Genomic DNA, 6,561 nt, shown 5'->3' on the forward strand with positions numbered 1-6,561 from the left:
GGAAGTAGATAAATTTGGTTTTGTTTTTATAGGTTCACAGCTGGAAGGACTTTTGCTTTTCGTCTCAGATGAGACTTTGGACTTTGGATTTTTAAGTTGGTGCTGGAACAAGCTAAGACTTTTGGGACTGTTGGGATAGAATGATTGTATTTTGCATGTGAGAGTGACATGAGTTTTGGGGGGCCAGGGGCAGAATGATGGAGTTTGGATGTGTTGTGCCCCCCAAAACTCATGTGGAAATCTGATTCCCAATATGGCAGTGTTGGAAACTCATTGAGTCATGGGAGCGGATCCCTCATGAATGGATTAATGCTCTCCCTGGGGGAGGGGGGATTAATGAGTGAGTTCTCGCTCTTAGTTCCCTCTAGAGCTGGTTGTTTAAAAAGACCCTGGCACCTCCTCTCTCTCTCTCTCTCTCTCTCTCTCAGCAGCCTGAGGCCCATGCCAAATGTGGCTGTCCCAGTTATAAGTTAAATAAACCTCCATTCTTTATAAATTACCCAGTCTCTGTTATAGCAACACAAACTGGACTAATAAAGGAGGTAATTAGGCCACGAGGATAGAGCTGTCATAAATGCGATTAGTGCCCTTATAAAAGAGACCCTGGAAAGTTTCCTTATCTCTTCCACCCTGTGAGAACACAGCAAGAAAGTGGCCATCTGTGAAACAGAAAGCAGGCTCTCACCAGACACTGAATCTGCCAGTGCCTTGATCTTGGACTTGCCATCTTCCAGAAGTGTAAGAATACATGTTTGCTGTTTAAGCCACCCAGTTTATGGCATTTTTATGATAGCTGCCTGAAAGGAATAAGACAGAGGAGAACAGATTATTTTTAAAGGTCAGAATGGTGAATGGACCATCTATATGGATGTTGGAACCACATGACATGGTGATAGAAACAGTGGTAGAGAAAGATCTAGTGAATGAGCCAGGTGCCAAAGGGTGAGTAAAGGGTGGGAAATGGTCAGAGGCATTGATGGGTGACTGTTAGGAAGGAATGGGAGGCAGTATAGTCTGATGGCATCTGCTTCAATGGACATCAGGGTTAGGGATGGAGAGGAAAGAAATGATTCAGACGTGGTAGCAAAGAACAAAAATGGCACCCATTGCACCAAAATTTCCTATGCTCCATAGGATGGTGGTGGTAAAGAAACAACTATCATGGGAGAGAGCTTTAGGAAGCCATTCACTTTCCCTTAGAGAAAGAAGGTAAGGCAACCACTTAGAGAATAAGTTTTTTTCCTGATGATAAACCTTAAATTGCAAAGGGCAAAGTGGAAGGATTTGGTGGTTTGGGGAAGAGTGAGATCTTGAGTTAGATTCGGGGTTATACAGAACCAAAGGGGAATAGTAGTCTTTATGAACAAGAATATCTTATGGGTCTTAGGCCTCTTGAGGCATGATGGTCTTCATGGAGAAAGATGGCCATCATTTTTATCCTACTTCCTTACCTGAAATTAACTTTTTTTAGGCAATGGGGCTGAGGTGCTAGTGTTATGGGATTAGATATTAGTGGTCTTATTAATGCATAAGAAGTTTTCTGCATCTTCCTTAAATTATGCTATTCTGCATTTAATAAAACAGAGACACAGGGAGATTAAGTAAAAATACCAAGATTTTTCAGCAAGTGAGTGGCAGAGGGAGGATGCAAATTTGAGTTGGACTCTGGAGAAGCCAGTTCTAACAATTGTGCCAAAGGCACTTAGGAATGCTCATTAACTACTTGGAAGGATTCAGAGAAAGTCTATTATTTGGGGAAAAACCCTTGTTAGGGGTGAGGGTGCTGTCAATTTGCTGAAAATTCAACACAAGTAAGATGCAGAGCTAGGTTTATGAGACCTCCAAGATTGCAACTGTCTCATCACAGTGCCATGCTCTTCTGCCTTGTTCTCTATGTTAGAACACTTACCCCGGAATCCCAGCCACCATGCTGTGAGGAAGCCCCATTGTCATGGAGAGAAACGGAGGCCCCCAGGCCCTCGAACCCAGCTGATCTATCCACAGATAACCAGCACCAACTTGCCAGCCCTGGCTGTGAACCATGTTGGGAATAAATCCCCTAGACCTGAGTAGCGCTCCATAACTGGTGGCATCTCCATAACATGGAGCTGCCATAACATGGAGCAAACACAACCTTCTTTTTTGAGCCTTACCCACAATGTATGCTCATGAGCAAAAGAAACAATTGCTGTTATTTTAAGCCACAAAATTTAGAGGTCTGTAATGCAGCAATAAATAACTTGAACATTTCTATTGCCAAGCTACTTGATGTCCCTAAGCCTCTGCTGACTCAGTTGTAAATTGAGGACCAGACTATCCATCTCGTAGAATTGTCATGCAGATTCATGAAATGCAAAAGTATACATATTCTGGCACGGATAGGTAGGTACTCAAAGTAGCTCCCTCTCTCATACCCTGCTAGATTAGACAAAGTAACTAGATGTGTTCTTAAGAAAACCATTCCTTCTCCTTATGTATACAAGCAGACAAAAAAGATAGAAGGAAGGTAATTCTGATGATTTTTATCCCCCCAAAGATTCTCATCCCCATTTTATTGTCACTTCATTCAGGTTTCTGCTCAAATGTTATTTCTTTAAAGGAGCCTATCTGGACTCTCCTATATAAAAAAAAAAAAAAAATACCATGCACATCTCTTCCCTTCTGGCCCTCCTTACCCATTAAAGTGAGTTAGTTTTCTTCATAGCACTGATCACCACTTAAATATTACGTACATATGTGTTTATTGTAACATCCACTCTATTAAAATGGAAACTCCATGGGAACAGAAAATTTTCACTATTTTGCACTCTGCTGTCTTCTAAAGCACCTGAAACACTGCCTGATATACAGTGGGGATTCCATAAATTTTTATTGAATGGCTAAATGAATGACGTTTTTCTGGTATAGTCCCTCCCTGTGTCCCAATTTACTTATTTCAGATGGTATGTGGAAGAACATGTTGAATGGAACATTGGATGCAAGATTACAAAGTCAGACAGACTCTAAGAAAGCAAAAGGCAGTCAAATATGCCAATTACTTCAGAAGGGTAATGGCATATTTTGAAATTTGGAGGCTGCTTCATTAAAATTCATTTTGTGCTACATAAAATAAGGAATCGGAAGCCTGACAGAAATGAAACTCAAATAGGCATTCATTTCCTTTATCTCTCTACAAGACAGATCAATTAGTAATTTTATGGTTGAAAAAACTCATTTTTAAATGTTATGTGGGACTTAGTGTAATATCAAATCTGGCCTAATGTCACCTTTATTAAAGAACTGAAAGCAGTTTTACATCTGTTCATTCCACTAAAAAAAATACTGAGAAGTGCATTTTTCACCATCTAAAGTTTATAACAGAAGAGGAAAATGGGCATAGAAATGATCTTGTTGCATAATTAACTCCCCCCAAAGTAAAGGCAAGTAATCAGCCCCAGACCAGAATGCTTTGAGTTGCATTTACATTTATAAATCATGCCACGGAAATCCTCCCAAACAGGTGTGTTGGAGAGTCCAGATGGTCTCAACGAGGGGCCAGGAAGCCTGGCACCTTCTGGTGCATTTTGGCCACTCGCACAGGCTCACTGGGTTTGGCTGCTTCAGCGCCTCGCTGGGGGGGCAGCCAAGGGTACACGCAGGTGGCACCGGATGAGAAACAGGTTTTCCAAGTAAGAGGCTGCCATGCTTTTCCACGTGAGAATTGCCTCCTTTTCCACCACTGAGTTATAAAGCTAAGATCCAAGTCATTTATGGCTGGTAAATACCCTGGATATTTTTTTAGATAAGAGCACATAGGTGTTATTTAACCTCAGCATCCTAACTCAGGTAATTACACTCTGCCACCTGGAATTTCTCCTGCAGGTTCTATCAGTCCTGGTATCTGCCTTTGCTTGTCAGTCCTGTGCAGGGTTACTGTGCAGCTATTAAACAGCTGCTGCATTCCTCTGTAGGTAACAGAAGAGTGTGCATCTTTAGGAATTGGACGTTGGGGTAAGGATGCGTGATATTGGCAATCCTCCATGTGGATCTAGTTATAGCGGGGTATTTCCCTGGCATAACTATGAATATAGAAACCCTTGGCCCTATTGATTGCAGAAGAGCGTTGGGAAAATGATGCTGACTGAAAGCAGGTGGTTCCTTCCAGTGAGAGTGAGGCAGCAGGGAGCTTTCCAAGTCACAAAGCTGATGATGGAATCTCTACCTGATGGAGAAGCCCTAAGGGGTGATTACTGTGCAAGTTAGACCTACTGAGAAAAGCTCAAGGAGCTATATTCAAAGTAACTGTAAAGGAGGCCATAACTTTCTTCTCTCCTTTTAGCTTTTCCACTATTTGTGCTTCATCTAGAATTCATGTTCTAGAAGAAGCTTAGCCATAGAGGTAGAACAAATTTTGAGGAATACCGAAAGGCCCCAATTCTTCAAATACTCGCTTTTTCATTCCTCTAAAGCTCTGTTAGGTCAAGACTTTGTATTTTCAGAAAGAAGTGTTGAAATCAAAATGTATTCATTTTAGATAACTAGTCACATCTGCTTTTATTATTCCCATGGTTTAAAAATATTTCCCTGTGCAAATATACTAAAGGAAATTCTCATACAGGACATACTCTTAGAATGTGTTCATGGCTGTTCCAGGTGGTTTCTTGGGGTTCCACCCTTTTGTTGCAGCAAGAGAACTTCAATGAATGAGGGAAGGAGGGATGGAGGTATTATTATAGGAATACTCTTTAATGCATTTTAATTTATATAAAAAGAAATAATTTCCTAACACTAGTTCTTTGACGATTAAAGAAAGTGAATAATCAAAATATCTGTTTGTAAATCTTTTCCTTCATTGTTTTCTTTTTATAAATCATAGTTACAAAGAGAAATTTAACTTGTTCATCTAGTACTGGTCCTGAAGACAAGTTGAGCTGGTCCTTCAAAGCTTTGAAATCAGACCTTTCAAGCATTCCCCCCCACCACCCGCAAAATAGACCTGTTTCATCAGTGTTAAGATCTGCTTAAGCAGTTTGTGTCACTAAGAACGGTGATGGCTACATTCATCAGTAATCCCAACTATAGGGCCAGCCCCGTGGCTCACTCGGGAGAGGGAGGCGCTGGTAGTGCTGAGGCCGTGGGTTCGGATCCTATATAGGGATGGCCAGTGCGCTCACTAGCTGAGCATGGTGGGGACGACACCAGTCCAAGGTTTGCGATCCCCTTAACGGTCTGCGCTCACTAGCTGAGCATGGTGGGGACGACACCAGTCCAAGGTTTGCGATCCCCTTAACGATCAAAAAAAAAAAAAAAAAAGAACTCCCAACTATAGCTGAAGCCAATAGAGAATTTTTTTCACATAAGAATTCCAAAGATGGGTGGTCCAAAACTGGTGCAGTTGATCTAAGAAGTCATCAAAGAACTAGGCTTCTTCTACCTCCTGGCCCACCACCCTTAGCTTGTGCCTTTTAACATGTTGTAAGGTGGTTGCTACACTCCAGACATTTCATCTTTGTTCCAGCAGAGAAAAGAGAAGAATAGGCCACAGAAGCTTCATGTCAGCTGAGTCTATCCCTTTTTGACAGAAAAACAATAGCATTTCAATCCCTACTTGGAGACCTCCCCTTAGTAGCGACAACTGGGCAACAGTTCTCTAGTTGCAAGGTGGTCTGAGGAGGAAAACTTTTTTTAACTGGCTTGAACAGGTAAACACTGCTGTCCTGAATAAAATCAGACCTGATAAGGAATTAAGAGTTATGAATAGGGAAGAAAAGAAAAATAGATATTATAGGAAAATGAGCAATGAGTGTCACACAGGGCATTAATGAAGTTTAAAACGGTATTACCATCTTCATCTTCCTCCTTGCTGTTCACCTTGACGATGGGAAGATACAAACTGCCTTGAGACTGAGCCATATCTATGGCCCTCAGAAAAACTGTTATCAACAGTAACTTTACTAGATGTATGCTTTACAGTCTTAAACATACTCCTATCCTCCTGTATTAACCTTAGGCATACCATGTCAACACCTAACTTTTGGACATTGTCAGGAGAAAAAAAAACTTCCTCTACCCTCTACATTCAGTAAATGGGGATCTGTGAATTAAACTTACAAAAGACAGATTAAAAGGAAAAAAAGTATACAAATTTAATTAATATTTATGTGCACTGGAGTTCACAGAAAAGCAGTGAAACTCAAAGAATGGCTTTTATTCCATTTCAACAAAGGAAAAGGGGTTTGAGCTTTATGGGACAATAAATCATGAGGAAGTGACCAGAAAATATATGAAGGAACTAATGAAAGACAAGGGTTATTTTGGTAAGGCTTATTTATGTAAATTGACCTCAGCATTGACACTCACCTGCAGTGATGAGTCACTCTTTTCCTCCAGGTAAGACGGGGGCACCCTCACAAAGGGAAAATCATGTCCTTCTTTTAGGGAAATGAGAGGAAGACAGAGAACTCTTTCTGCATCTATTGATTCTCAATTGCCTTCAGCTCAAAATAATCATCGTGCCAGGCTTGCATATTTGGGGGTGGCATATCTTGATTGCTTCTAGCACTGTGTCAGGATCACTAATGA

This window comes from Galeopterus variegatus, unplaced genomic scaffold (assembly GCF_000696425.1).
Source record: "Galeopterus variegatus unplaced genomic scaffold, G_variegatus-3.0.2 Scaffold1198, whole genome shotgun sequence".
NCBI classification, from domain to species: Eukaryota; Metazoa; Chordata; class Mammalia; order Dermoptera; family Cynocephalidae; genus Galeopterus; species Galeopterus variegatus.